Here is a 16,839-nt window from a genome sequence, read left to right on the forward strand (position 1 = left end):
GAATGATTGTGTATGAAACAACCTTTTACCACGGTCAACAAGCAGCTTCAGTCTGCAGACGTGAATCCACAGGTGACAACAGAGCCTGATGGTTGTTTGAATTAGCTTCATTTTTGTTCACACATCATTTCCTTTGCTTTGTCATCCATGAGGCTGACCCTCCCCCGCCCACTCTGCTGGGTTTGTGATTGGCCAGCTGCTTCCATCTCTACATATCAGGTACTCATTGTGGCGGAGCTGAGGAGCTCATAGGTCGAGTCATAGTTTTGACTGAAACAATCAGTACCGAAGAGGACGTCATAGTCGCTAGTCAATCAAGCATTAATTAAAACTGTGACCTGTTTGTCCAGATGTTTTCATTAAAGCAATGCCTTATTGTATGGAATCCCATGTGCTCTTATTGAACGATCATGCTTTTGTCACACGTCTCATTGTCTTAGCTTTCTTGTGCAATATTATTGATTATAGTTTACCAGCAGAACCAGCAGTAAACACTTGGACAGTAATAGATGATGCAGTATGTTACCTCAAAAAGACTAAATTCAATTAAAGGAGTCTCAAACCTAAATCAGTACATACTAAAAGGTTTTTCTAAAATGTGTTACACTAATCCCATTAACTGAATTAGTAGGGCTTTTGTTGTCAGCTGTTCAGTTAGATGAACTGGAGAGTAGAGGTCTTCATGTGTTCACTTAGCCTGGGAGCCAGACTTCCATCCTATTTAGACAGATTTCCAACCGGCCTGGCCTTGGGCGGACCAATCACAACCGTGTATCTCATATGGGGCGGGTTTAAGAAGACGTGGGTTTGACCATCCTTACAGTGAATGCACCAGGCTCACGAAACTCAGATCAAACTGTCAAACTAGGGAGTGCTGATCAAATATGAATCAAGATTCTGTTATTGCATATCCCCCCCTTAATGTTTTGAGAAACACATTTTAGTGTACTGTTTATCTGTCATTTAAGAAAGTTTGTAACCCAGCTGCCATTTTTGTCCTGCTTAAAAATGGACCACGCACTACCCTTCACTACATGTTAATCAGTGCTACATCAATACATTTTGATGCTTGGATTGGATGTAGGTCTAATCAATTGAGTCCAGAGGCATTTTAGTCTGCACAGTTGAATGCCCCTTGGAAATCGAAAAATTTACTGAGAAGTTCCAGACTAATTCGTATTTGCAAATCAGTCTGGCAATGCCAGGCTAAGGTTCACTTGGTTCCTACAGATCAAGGCACAAACCAGGACCAGAGTTGGACTGGGTCCTGGACTTATATTCTGTATAATCAGCTGGGTCTCGTCGGGCCTGTTTGTCACAATGCCTAACACCAGAATGCATCCAAATGGACACTCTCAGCTCTGCTCCAACGGTGGCTTATAATCATTGCAGGAGAAAAACATATTTTTCAAGGCAGATGGATAGTGTGAATTTTAAAGTGCAGGAAAAATGACACACATGCCTATCACTGCTCTTTCTTAACCGCAACTGTGAGTGAATTGGTGAAACATTGTGCAAATGTTTTGAAAGTTGCAAGTTAATCTCAAGTCTTGGCTATAGGTCCTGATTTAAGTCCCAAATCAAGACGATATCCCAAAGTCCCAAATTATGGAAATAAAGTCCCATGTGCAGACAATTATATCCCAAGTTAAGACAATGAAGACCCATTATATATATATATATATATATATATATATATATATATATATATATATATATATATATATATATATATATATATATGTTCTGGTTTGGGTAGATTTTACATAGACACATTTCCAATTGTGTCCAAAACTGACTCATGAAGATCTCTACTGATGAGTCCAAAGGCTTTGACAATATGTATGTTTATTGTCAAATAGCTGGAGTGTCTGCAGTATAAAAATCTTTGTATATGCTGCACGGAATTATGATATTTGTGGGTGTCTCATACACGTAACAATCAGATTACAAATTGACGTGAAGTAAAACATCAGGAACATTGTTGTTCAGATATTTGAGATGTACGCTTGAATATGATGTTATTTGTGATATATATCTTTTTTCAATGGTAGGAAAGCAATGTCTCATTGTAAATCCATGATTATGTTGAAAAACAAATTTTTTTCTGAAGTTGACTGTCTTGTGTTTTTTTTAATGATTGATTATCTTGTAGGGATGTGGAAAGTTGGCCAAATTAATTCAACAAATTAATTTATTTAACTTATTTCAAAATGTATGTGCTGTATTAAAGGATGTCAATTAGAGACTGTGTTTTTTCAAAATTGTATGTACATATTATATGATTTTCTTTTTTCCTTTTCTTGGAGAGCGCTTGCAGGTAATGAAGAAAATTTGATAGCTATGGGTGGGGGGGTGTTAATTGTTCAGTAGACTGCTTCAGACAGATATATGTAACCTTCCCCTACGCTCAACTAATCTTCACAAACTTCTTTTCACTTAATTAATAATGATGTCATCCCAAGAGCCTTTTATCTATGTGCAATATTTCCTATTCATGCACCATAACTCTATAGCCACTTTTAAAATGTTGTGAAGTTCATTTCCTGCCATGAATGCATTGTTGTCCTTTTCATTTAGGGCTGTTCAGCTCAGGCTATTGCTGAGTTTTTTTTTTATTATCATACAGCTAAATGTGGTATGAATGAAACATGTGTCTGTGTAATTGCACAAATAACATGAGACTAATTTAAAGGCTTCATAACAACAAAATATGACTGTTCTTGTGCATTTTCTGTTTGTTTACAAACTATTAAAGCACATCATGTGTGTTGTATACATTGATTTAATCATTTTCATATCTATGAAATGAGTGGTTGTTTTAAGCTATTGACACACAAATTTGAATGCGATGACTTACATTTTTTAATGATAGTGATCATTGTGACTGTGAAACTCATTATGGGGTATGTGTTAAGCTAACAGCAGGTGATATTCGTCGCTAAGCTAAGGAGGCAGTTTTTACGGGTTTGAGTATAGATTTGTTACCATTCCTGTGGCTCAGCTAACACACCTTTTCACAATCATTTACACTTGTGTGTTTGCCTAAAACGTCAGTCTAAATAACTAGCTTGCTAAAGCCCCTTTCACACATGCAGTGCCACCTTTAACTTCAGCTCTATGTGAGAGCCCAAATCAGTTAGACTGGACAGTAAACAGACTTTAGACTGCCAGCTCCCTCATACAAAGTCAGTGTAATGTCCGATTGAGCCCATGTGTGAATAGAGCAGCTCATTGTCAGTTAAACACAAAGATGGCAAAAGAAAATGTCTAACTGGAGAGGCGATGAGATTACTTAAACTTCTGTCGCTAAGGGCCGATGCCATAATCATCAGACAAATTCAAGAAACGCAAGAAACTGAGTTGTTTATGACCAAATTATGAAATGGCAACATTACATTACATGTCATTTAGCTGACACTTTGGAAGTGACTTACAACTGCTATATATGTCAGAGGTCACACACCTCTGGAGCAACTAGGGGTTAAGTGTCTTGCTCAGGGACATGTTGGTTCATGTATCACAGTGGGAATTGAACCCAGGTCTCCCACACCAAATGCAGGGGTCATACCCACTGCGCCATCACCACCACCAGTGTGGCTGAGGTGTAAACCCCGTTGTGTCCTGTCGCCTGCACGCTCTACCACCCCTCATCTAAACCAAAGGGAGTATTTTCAGTGAGTAATAACGCGTGTGACACAGACAATCTCCTGTTGTGTGCTACATGTGTGAAAGAGCAACTTCAGACTATGTCTGGACATGATTTGATGCACATTGTCCGGAGTTCACATGAGAAAACTACAAAAAGAAAGAAAGCTAAAATTAGATTAAGAGCTATCAGAAATTGATGTTAACAGCATAATTAATATTAACATTAGACTAACATTGTTCTTAAAACACAGAAAAGTTAATGACCCAGAAGAGGTCCTGTATTTTTTGTTTTTTTTTAAACAAGCTGACTAAAGACCTAGTTTCATGAGGTAAGACCTCATTTTCTCAGCTGGCATGTACTCATTATCTTTGTTCCATTTAATACTGGTGTTAAAATGGCAATGTGCTGAAGGAAATATAGAAATGTTGCTTACTCCCAACATATCTTTCTGAATTTGAACATGTCATCAGTAAGATGAAACTGGGTAGAAGTACTCAAGCACTTGCACAATGATATTCCACTGTTCACTCTACTTAACTTGAATGAGGTTTTCTTACCTCTGGAACAGAACCCTAAAGTTCCAGTTGCACTTCTCTTACTTGTTCATGGTACTGAACCTTTAAAATGAATTTATGAGGCTTTTAACTCCTTTGGCTTGTGGAGAGGAGACTTGAGTTTCCTGTATTCTCAGTCTTTTTAACTCTTTCTGTTGCTTTGCCTCTTCCAACCCACATTCCCTTTTGCCTTCCACTGAAGAAGGCACAGATGTTTGCAGTATTATTTTGCACCACAGTCAATTATTCACAATAATGCCCAGTAACACAGAACAAAAAGAAAGCAACAGATGGAATAGCCTAGTTTTTAGTGTTTGTCTCAGGTTTAAGCATCTGTAAACATGTAATCAAATGGGGCACTTGAGAAGTGGTGTTTTCAGTTCTCACAATATCAAAAGACTGACAAAGCAATCCCATACTGTGATTGAACAACCATTTACTTAATGGCAGTCTTTCTAAGGTTTTATCTCTAGTCTAGTTTATCTTCTAGTAGGTTAAAATATGTGGTCAAAAGGCAACTTCTATGTTTCTGTCTGTCGACAGTTAATCTTGCATACTACTGGACCCATCAGCCTAAAGGTCACATTTTGGCCTTTCTCGTGGCTCAAAAACTTAAAGTTTGGTGTCATTTTGAACCAGAGCATCTGCAGATTAATTCCCCGTTATGTTATGATCCACTAAAAGTAGGCACAATACGAAATTATTAAATCCCAGTTTTTGTTACCCCCTCCCCTTCTTTGGGTGGGAAGAGCGAAACACACCTAGTGGAGATTTGCACTCACTTTTATAGGATATTTTTATTTTAAATACAATACATTTTCTTGATGCTGGAAGCAATTTTTTTGTTAAAAAGGTCAGAACAGGTTTCTTCAGTACTGCATACCTTAATTAGTGGTAAATAACAATAAAACAATTCTATCCCCACATGCATTTGTTTTCTAGCAATACAAAAATACTTTTTAAACTGCACAAAAACTGCATCAAAAACATGTTCCAACCTGCCTTTGCCACACAAACTCAAAAGTGTGTTGTACATCTGGTCACTGACACCATCAACAAAAAGTATTGAGACTCGTATTACATTTCTGACACATGTATTAATACTTACTGTTCCCATCACTTCCTGGGCAGTCTGAAACCTTTTTGAAATTCATAGAAGAGTGAGTGGGCAATGCATTTCTCACAATACCAGAACACAAAACCTTATGGTTACACAAGTGTACACACAAACGGGTAGATAGCTAATGGGAATGGTTTCCCACTTCCTTCAATACCCTACTATTTGCATTTAGATGGAAAAAGCAACAAGGTTATTTGGACAACTGTGGCCCAAATGGAGGAGCAATGGTCAAACATTTGACCATTAAACAATTTAATTATGTTCTCTGGGTATCCTTATCAGGTAAATTAATTCAGTTCGCTGAATCATCAGAAACGCCCATTGACATCTATTCACCATCTAAAAAAAAGGTGATGTTGTTTATATTGTAACATGTATTAAGATTATTATGAGTTGGTCTGTGCCTATAGGAAAACGACTGTCTATTCAAAACAAATGCCACTGCCAACAATGTAAAATACCCACATTAGCCCATAAATCATAAGTCATTGTGTATCACTGAATTCTTGCTCTGATGGGATGACCTTTCCATTTTGTATGGAAGAAAACAAATGCCCGCTTCCAGGGTGAAGTCTGAACTTACTGCCTTTATTTCACTTTATTTTATTATTTTTTAAATTTGTTTGGCGAGTTGACTGGCAAGAGTGAGGGTTGTCAAAAGGCTGCAGTTGACCTTATATATCACCGCCGACCTGATCCGATCAGCACAATGAGGGACAAGCTCTGCTCCGAGTGATTGATGTGCCTAACAAAGGATAGCAGGACAGAAGCAAGCCGGGGGGAACAGAACTATACACAATACGACACAAACAAATGTCTGACCAACAGGGGTTGTTGAGATCATTTAAAGCTGCGCTAACCAATAATGTTATGTTAAGAAAGGCTCAAATTACTATGTTGAGAATGTGAAAGGAGTCAATTGTAACTAGAACTGCAAGCAGTAATGAGGGGGTCCAAGCCTCCCCGGCGGGAGTTTCCTCCATGACCCACGAAGTCCACAAGTGTGTAATCTAAAGCATGACGGCGTCTAGGCAAATGTCATGAAACATCGCAATTTGTCCAACATCAGGAAGTACGGCAATGGATGCGCTGCATGGTCTCAAGTATAAACCCTAACCCTAACTTCCCATTTAATGAACACACAGAGAAATATCACCCAACTATGCAGTTCCCCTCAGGAGCTTTATGTGTCTTTCAGCTCATTATTTTGGTATCACAACCAACACATTTGCAGTTATGGTTCACTCTCACCGCTCTCATAGTAGGCTATTCGGTAAAAGAAACCCACTGTACACTACCTGCTCAGCAGCAAACAACAGACAGACAGTTAGAGACTAGCTGGTAAACATAGTGGAGCATTTAGCAGCTAAAGAGACAGATAATTCCCTCAGGAGTTGGTAGAGATCAAAAACAGAGCACTCTAATGGTACTCTGTCTGCTAGCAGTCCTGTCTCCTAAAAAACGTTCCCATATAACTAAACTGCATTCTCAAATACATTCCATGGGAAACGGATTGCGTTTTTTATCTAATTTGAAAGGAGGTTGGGGTGGATGGATGGGTCAATTTATGAAAGGTACTTAACTTATGTCCCGTACAACATACTTTATTTTACTTGTGTCACATAAATAATGTACATACGTTACTATTGTTATGGAACAAACATACTAATTTTAACTCAAACCATGACCTTTTCGTAAACTTTACCAAGTAGTTTTTATTCAATGAACGTTAAGCACGTGAAAACTGCAACCATTTGACTACATGCACTTGGGGCTGGAACCGAAGTATTGATAAAATAGGTTTCCCTCAAAACGTAATTGAGAATGCAGTTTAGTTGAACATATTTTTTAGGAGACAGAATTGCTGCTATCCAGGCAAGATAAGACATTAGCTATTTATGACGAGACGATAGTTCAAGTTTACAACTTGTTCTTCACCCCTATGTGGCCAACAAACACTAATGCAACTTTATGCAAATAAAATACATTGATTATACAGCCGAATATCAATATCCTTATTTATAATCTATCATTATTGGTTACTTCATGGTTAACACACCATTGAAATACACACACATTTACATAGACAAAAATGACTCTGTATGTACACACATTCTCCCATTTTTTTGCAACATGGTTAATACAAACTCATAATATGTTTAATTTAAAATTGTCATCCCATATTTTCATACTTTCATGCAATACTCCCTAACTTTTATTCTCTATACCAGATTTCTGTCAACATAGCTTAATTTTTAAGGGATTCTTTAATTCAATATTATCAAACTTTCATGCAGTTTTCTTAAACTTAAATCCATCTTCTCATGTTTTTATTTAATTTTCCCATTCATTATTTCCTAAACCCCTGCAAGTTGAATCTACAGCAATGCATCATATTAAACATACCTCATATATTGTATGTAAAACCTAAACGATGATCCCTGCACTATTTATATGATTCACCTTTGTCTCTGCTGACTCTGCAGGTGCTCGTTAGGTTAACCTGGAACACCTGAGTGTTCCCAGATTACACTCACACATGCACACTGAAGCGTGATTTATGGTTGTGAGCAGGCTCCACGCAAAGCTTTCACCATAGCCTATGTAAGTGCCTGAAGTTTTTACTTGTGCGTTGGTGTGTGCGTCGATCTCTTTAAGAGAATAGCAGGGCCGGCTTGTGTGTGTGCGAAGGGTGCGTGTGGTAGTGCGAAGGGTGTGTGTGGTAGTGCGAGTGAGAGAGTGACGGTGATTAACTTCAGAGCTAGTACCGACTCTAGAGGCATAGTGGGAGAAACAAAGTGTCTCCTCTGTGCTTTCTGACCACGGTGGGAAATCTGTAGCAGGGAAAGTTAACCCTCTCCTTGATTTCATGTTGTTTATGGAGAAGGAGAACCACGAAATGCAGGGGGGGAAATGCAACGCTACCAAGTCACGGCCAAGCGAAATTTAGTTACATTTTTCGAGAGGTCAGGCTACGGCATAGGGTTCGGCATAGGTCTGTGTCTCCACGTACCTACGTACATAGCCACGGCGTAGATTTTGGGCAGAAGCATAATTACTATGGTGTGTCACCTATTTGTTGTAGTCTAAGAGCCAGGTCATAACATTACCTATTGTTTTCAGATAAATGCAGTGGACTGAACGTAGCATAACATTTCCACATAAAAAGGGAAATTGTCAAATAGTAAATGTACTTTCCACTGCTGACCAACCACCTGGATAGAAATAGAAACCATTATCTGAGCTGAAATAATATCAACAGCGTCCAACCCGAGCAGAAATTGAACAATTCATGGTATTTATGGTCCACAGCTCGAGCTCCTCACCTCTGGGGAGAACCGAATGGATGCAGGCATCATGTAAATGCAGAGAGTTAATAGAGCGGGGTGCTTAAGGAGTCTGAGTGTGTAAACATCACTGCATTCACCGGTGACCATACATACCACCAGGGGAGTGTGATGATGAATTTAGCTAATAGGCCGAGGCAGTTCTCATTGAACCAGTCACCCTCATATATACACACACGCACACACACACACACACACACACACACACACACACACACACACACACACACACACACACACACACATAGGCTGCTGGTATCGACCCCTCCAACTTACTGCTTCACCACTGCTTAAATGAGAGCAGTCAATAGCAGAGCTGTCTCTGAGATGGCCCTGAGTGTCTGCAGTGGAATGGATAGTTGTTGAATGAGGATGGAAGGAACTATTTTTATTTTTAAAGAGGAAAATTGTGTAACTACAGCCTAAAGAGGAAAATCCACAAGCATTGATTGCTGTTTCTATTCTGCAAACGCTGACAATTTTAATGACATAATAGTTTTTTGTTTTTATGAGCGCCTCAAGCTTTTAGGAGTTTTATTAGTGTTCTGAAAGAAAATTTAAAACAGTGACTTCCAAACGCTAGTCATCTGCATCTTTTTACATCACTGGCAAAGGAATTAATCAGACATTGCACTTGGTGTTGTTCTCTTAACTTTGAGAAATAAAGTGGGAATTGTAGTAAGCCTTTTTTTTTTTTTTCTTGCTGTTGGTCTTGATGAGCTACCATTCAGATCTGTATTTTATTCAAACTGGAAACGTTAAACTCACCACCTCCAAACCAGTGAATATCCCACCAGATGCTGGATGTTTGGGGACACCAATCACTGATAGAGAAGGGAAAACTTCACATACTGTATATTATTCACAGTATACTCCTTTAAAATGGCTAATTGCTGAGGCTGAGTCCTCACATTAACACTGTTTTTATAACCCAGATCCATTACGAATTAAGATGTTAATGATTTATGAAGTGGCTACCTGTAGGTAATAATCCATAACTTGGATATGATTTGAGCAATTTCTTAATGAGGCTTGGCAAAGCACCACCGGAGCACAGATGATCGGCTGAATACCCTGAATGGGCTCAGGCTTCATCACCTCGGTCCTATCAACTCAGTTTTACCCACCGATTGGAGTTACTTGCCCGCTGAGCCATGCAAAGCATCAGGGACGAGGACTCTGTCCAGGAAATGATGATGATGATCACCATCATAATTGCAATCACAACAATTATAGGATTCATTATTAAATCCCTCTTCAAATATCATGGACATATCCTCATTATGGACACTGCGTTCAAAAGAAATTGAGAACAGAAAGAAAGAAAGAAAGAAAGAAAGAAAGAACATTCAGTCGAGCAAGTCTCAGTGTCCGGAATAAGGTCAATTGTTACACTGGAGCCAAGAAAGCAAAGAAAATTCCTTGGAAAAATGTATTTGCAATGAGAACAAATAAGTAAAAAAGTAAAAGCAAATTAAAATGTTGGGAATAAACTCCCTCAGCTGTTTAATTTTGTTAAAAAAGGAACAAAACTAAGGGCGTACTCACACTTGACCCAGATAAACCGTAGCCGAGCAGGTTTGACCACAAAGTCCGGTTTGTTTGACTAGTGTGATTGCTCCGTACCGTGGCCAGGCATGGCATGCTAAACGGTTCGGTTGGAATCGGGCATGTTACGCATCAGTGTGATCACTAAACGTGCCCGGGTTACCTTACAGATGAACGGGAATTGTAGTTGGCGAGTCCCGCAATGTAATGCCGTAAGCATGCACTGGACTTGAATGTTTTTTGCAGTGTGAGTGCAGGTCAGCGGGGGAGTGGGGAGGGAGGAACAATTGTGCTCGGGCACGGTTCAAGGCAGCTGGACCAAGTGTGAGTACGCCCTAAACCATAAGGTCTGTCACACTGTACTTAGACACAGCAGTGCTTTGAGCTAAATGCTCTTTTCAGTATGCTATTATGCTCTCAATAGTTTTGCTTTGCCAGACCCTCCTCCAAAGTGCGCTGAATGAGGGTCTGGCTACTCCACACAGCAGTCAGGGATGGGAGGAAAACATGCTCTGGTTAAATGGCATTTCTTTAAACCAATCCGAATCGTCATGGGCGGTGCTAAACTCTGCACAGACCGCTGCAAAATAGACCTTTTTCACAGCAGACATGTTGACATGTCATAGTCCTAGGAAAAGCACATTCAAAACAATTAATGATGGCTGCATTCCACTTAGGAGAGGCCCTGGCATTGTGCATGCTGACTCACTGAAATATCTTACTGGGACACTGGATGGAATTGAGCCATCGTTAAGGTTATCAATTTCAGCTGTGCTTTTCCTACTATGACAAGTCAAAATGTCTGCTGTGAAAAAGGGCCATAATCGTGCGAGAGAAATTGGACAGATAGTCTAGCTAGCTGTCTCAATTTACTATGCAGAGATCTGAGGAGCAGTTAACCATAGTCCTCATAAATCCACCAAATTTAAAATTCCAACACAAAGAAAGCAGATGGAAACGGAAAATACATGCATCTGGCGGAATTTCCTGCAGCACCGGAGCAATCCTGGAAGTGGAACGCGAAGGATATAGACTTGCTCACAATGACAATTTAACATGCTGATTTTTAGCAGGTACAATGTATTCCATCTAAGTTTAGCATATTGGCATGCTGACATTTGCTAATTAGCACTAAACACAAAGAACAGCCAAGGTGATGGGAATGTTATTGGTTTTGAATTTCCACCAAAATTATTAATTCTGTGGGCAACCCTGTCTAATTAAATAAACAAAATTACGTTTGCATACAACAAAACTGCATTCTCAATTAAGTTTCGAGGGCAACGTATTTTCCAGCGACCGGCGCACGTAGTGAAACTGTGCAACAGTGCATATTAATAAAAAATTATTTAAATATGCCAGAATTAGCCAAAAGGCTAGTTTACATCTGCAGTCCCTGGATGTTACAATAGTCTCCCTAAAAAGCAATGATAGGCATCCTTACAGGAGAACCCCTAACCTTAACATTAAAAATAAATATATAAATACATGTACACTAGATAAAATCGCATTACATTCTTGTCTTGACAACACCTAAAATCACATTTCATTGTAGTTTAAAAAACATCAACATAATTAAATAACATATATATATATAGACATACAAAATTAACATGAAAAATATCAGTTGGATCAATGTTGACATCTTTGGGTTGTGACTAGCCATTTTTTTGCATTAGAGATTTGATGAGGACTCTCTTATTGATTGTGAGACTGCAAACGTGCTTGGCGTTGTGAAGTGAAACAAAACTACTTGGTTCAGTTTAGAAAAAGATCATGGTTTGGGTAAATAAAGTAGCCTGCGTTTCATGTATGTACATCAGTTACGTTAAGTACCTTACATACGTGATGTACATAAACAAGTCAGCGTTGACGGGACACAAACCAAGGTTTCCTGGGAGAAAGTCCTTCATTTGTTTGACTTTTCCATGCGGACTTTCATGGACTTTGATTAGAATAGTATTTGTGATACAAAAGATGTCTAAAACAAACGTAATCAGGTTTCCCTCAAAACGTAATTGAGAATGCAGTTTTGTTGTATGGGAACGTAATTCTTAGGAGACAGGGCTGCTAATGTGAATGTTTATACCAAATTTTACGACAATCATTCCAATTCTTTTTAAATATTTTACTCCGAACCAAAAATGTCTACCTCATGCTGACGCTAGAGTAAAAGTCAAGGTATCACCAACGTCAGTTGAATACGTTGTGTGGAAACTATGAATGTTAGATGAATGAAGATATTGTATAGACTAGGATTGTCCGACTTGCCATGTCATTGCCATGCTAAAAGTATTTTGCCAAATGAATGCAATGTATAAACGACTTCAAGATTCTCGTTAAATTATCTAAGACCTATATTTCATATTGTTCACATTTCACAAATTAAACACAGGCAGCTATTAACTCAAAAAAGGCTTTAAAAAAAAGACTTGATTACAAACGCCAATTCCAATGAAGCTGTGACGTAACCATCCCAGCTTTTTTGGAACATGTTTCAGGCATCAAATTCAAAATGAGTGAATATTTGACAAAAAAAACAATAAAATGTATCAGTTTGAACATTAAATATATTGTCTTTGTAGTGTATTCAATTGAATATATGTTGAAAGGATTTGCAAATCATTGTATTCTGTTTTTATTCACGTTTTACACAACGTCCCAACTTCATTGGAATTGGGGTTTTTAGGTTGATGATCAGAAAATGAAAATCTCTACACTTCCATGTCAACTGGGACACCTTTTACAGCTGAACACTATATAGGACAGAAAGCTGCTAAATGGACCTTGAGGTGAGATTCTTATGTCAAATAAATTTTTCTATGTTACATTATGACATTGAACACAACTCTCAGATATTTCCAGCTATAAAAAAAGTCCTATTTCTATGTGCTTGACATCTAGAGAAAATATTCTTCAATTATAGTCCGAGCCTCCTGCCAGACTGATGAATTAATATCCCGCCTGCATCGCCTTATTGACAAGCACTTTCATTAATCACAGAACATACACCCAATTCAGTCTCCGTCTGCTACCAAGATAACAATGGCAGCGGTTAGCTAAATTCTCCACACACTGGTTTATTTTCTCCTCTCTGTCACTATCTGCCTCCTTCCTCCCTCTCTTCATCTTGAGTTTTCTTTTTTCTTCCATCTTCTGGTCAATGTCACAGTTTTTTTTTGTCCAGGTCTGGACTTGTAAGTCATGAAGCCAAGCAGAGATTCCAGACTTCAGACAGGTTCAGGGTACAGACCCGATCCATGTGCAGCACGCAAGAGATCAGACCCTCATGTTCGTTTGATCAAATGCCAGTAGAATATATATATATATATATATATAGATAGATAGATAGATAGATAGATAGATAGATAGATAGATAGATAGATAGATATAGAGAGAGAGATCTGAGAGAACACATTTCGCACCTCGTCACAATATGAAAAAGCTCCAGGGTTTATCAAACTTCTTACAGTTTATATGCTGTAAAAACATGAGCTCTGCGTTAAGCAGACTTGTTGGTTAAAAGTTGAACTTGCCTCTCAGGTTATAACCACACAAGACTGTCAACTTGTTGAATTTTCTCTCAACCCTCTCCAATGAGGGAATGCAACATGAAATTTTGCTCTGCCATAACTGAACAAAATATGTTCACAACTTATTATCAACAAAAAAGTTAAGAGATTAAAGTGATGGTTCAGAGTAATTTCACCCTAGGGTCCTTTGCACCATGACTTCGAGCCAAACACTCCCCCAGAAGTTTTTTTCAGCTGGGTCGAACATTGACTTCAGAAAACACATGCAAATAGACAAAACGCAAGCAAAGAAAGAAAACAACTTCATTAATTTGACAACACATGTGCAGCATTCAGCAAACGCGCTGCATATACACACAACACAACCAAATATACAAACCCGCTGCAATTAAAAAAACGATGCAAAAAGAAAAGCAAACCCCGAAAAAAGAAGCAATGCAAAAAGAAAAACAACTTCCTTAATTTGACAACACATGCGCAGCATTCAGCAAACGCGATGCAAATACACAAAACACAACCAAATACATAAACGCGATGCAAATAAAAAACAATGCAAAAAGAAAAGCACACAAACCCCGAAAACAAATGCAAAAAAAAACGCTGCATCCAGATTCCACAACGGAAGTTCTCCAGACCTCTAGAGGGAGCAGCTAAGGGGAACAGCTGAATTTTCGACCCCTTTTCTGCCTTTTTATTAGAGTCGGGTATGGCTGCATATTAAAAAGAGAACTCCTGTCTCATGCCCTTATTAATAACATAATATAATATATTAGTAATATACAGTCTCTGCTCCCTCTCAGCTGGGAGGCTGGTGCCGTGCTTGAGCTTCGACTTTTCAAAATAAAAGCTTGCGTTTGGTCGGCTCGTCTTCCTTTGGTGTTTTGGATGTTTTTGAACTTAACAGTACGGCAATCATGCTAATGAATACAATAACTTTTTCAGGGATGTATTACTTACAACACAATGGAGCAAGCAAAGCAGTTTTGTCTTTATGTGCAGGCCGGATTTAGGCTATTCAGTTTGATAAATCCCACGGTAAATTGGCTGGTTTACTAAACAGAGAGGGACTATTTTAAATAGTCTATTTTTTGTATTTCAAGAACGTATTGCTCCACAATATGAATACAGAATGGTCACTTATTTTGTTGTATAGTCGGCCACCGTACTTAGGGCCGTCTACAAATTACAACACCGAAAAGAGATACAACAAAAATATTTATTAATTTAATGATTAAATAAGGTTATGTCTCCAAACTTACCTTAATTATAACTTGTCTCTTGCTAGTTATACTACAACACTTACTTTAAAAATGAATAAATATTTTTGTGATATCTCTTTTCGGTGTTGTAATTTGTAGACGTCCCTAAGCACTTGTCTTACTGCCTGCAGCAGCAGCAGCAGCAACAACAACAGCAGAGAGCAGAAGCCAGCAGGCAAGTGTTATTTACATAAACTTCTGGTGTAGTTACAAACTTTCCAATCCATTGTTTTATGAATGCATAACCTATTTGTACTACTGTAGAAGTTTGGTATCATTTTGGGCATTATTAGTGGGGTCATTTACGAAATACAAACCTGGGTCCATTAGCCCATGCGCTAAGCTATTCAGCTGATAACGTTACTCTATGCTAACTCTCCCAATGTTCGACCCTGCTGAAAAAAGCTTCTGGGGGGTGTGTTTGGCTCGAGGTCATGTTGCAAAGGAGCCTAGGGTGAAATTACTCCGAACCATCACTTTAAGTCACTTTTAGCGCACTGTTTTGACTTTTACAGCCAACAGTTTTGCTGTTTGGTTCAGTCTCAGCACTCAAATCCCAGTTTGCAGACGCAGCAGGACAAGCTTTGGAGGTAAACAGCAGACAGACGCAGTTAGAAACTAGCAGGTGAAGAAAGTGGTAGCTAGCAGCTAAAGAGCCAAATATTTTCTCATCAACTGGTACAAAGGAGAATGAATATTGGACTTCCAATCATATGGTGGACTGGGACTGGGATAATTCAAAACCGCAACTGTTAAGTTCTCGTTTAGATAGGAGGATGGAAAACGCTTCTGTAGGCCGTATTTCTTGCCATCACTAGGGGAGCGTTAATTTATATACCGCTCCTATGGGTCATATTAAAGGGCAGAAATATACAACCTCAATAGTCCTATGGTTTGGTTCACCCACCATTCCCCCAAACCCAACTGTGTGGTGCAAGAATGTAGACTTCCAGGACTAAACAAAACATGGCTGTGAACTTAATCCAGGCAGCAATTACATTATAAAAACATATTTGGTATGCAGATATTTTTTAGGAGACAGGGTTGACATTGTGTTTAGACAGCATATATAATGTGAGGGATGTAATGAAACCTCATGACACTTAAGTAAAACCACACGTTTCATGGTGTATATCTTTACACTGACTTAATGTTGCTGGTCTAGGTCTGGTTTCTAGTGGCAACACAGGAATATGATGTGGGACCTCCTGTTTCCTCTGTGTGAGGAGGAGGCTGAGGTGAGGCGTGAGGCTTCCTACTGTTCGAACATGATGAAACGAGGATGTTCGCAAGCCGTCAACAAGATGCTGCTGATCAGAATGCATCCTGCTGAGAACTATCTGACAGAGGGAGCCACCAACAGAGACGAGCGCTGGTTTACAGAGACGTTTGTGTGTGTTTGGGCGCATGTGTTTGCTGTGCTCATTTGTCTGTATGAGTGTGTCAAGGTGTGTTTTTCACAATGAATTTCCTATTGTTCAAGTTTTCAGACTTTAAGTGAGGGGTTTATACTGCCTGAATATTTTTAGTTGCAGTGAGGCAAACTCACTTTTCTACTTCGCTAAAAGTTGTATGCCGGCTCAAACAGACCGACCATCTACAGGCAGAAATATTTAATCTGGGCAACTAGGCTGAAGTCTCTCAGAGGAATTTACTGGAGGGGCAAAGAGTAAGCACACAGAAGAAAAGAAAATACTTGCCACGGTCCATACATTTCTCAGCAGTAAACAGCTCTGAGGGGCTTCTAGCAGGCTGGCTGTTCACATCACGAATTCATCAATCAACGGCACTGATGCTACAGAGTGCACAACATGACGCCCATGGAT

The sequence above is a fragment of the Perca flavescens genome, chromosome 15, assembly GCF_004354835.1.
Source record: "Perca flavescens isolate YP-PL-M2 chromosome 15, PFLA_1.0, whole genome shotgun sequence".
Taxonomy (NCBI): domain Eukaryota; kingdom Metazoa; phylum Chordata; class Actinopteri; order Perciformes; family Percidae; genus Perca; species Perca flavescens.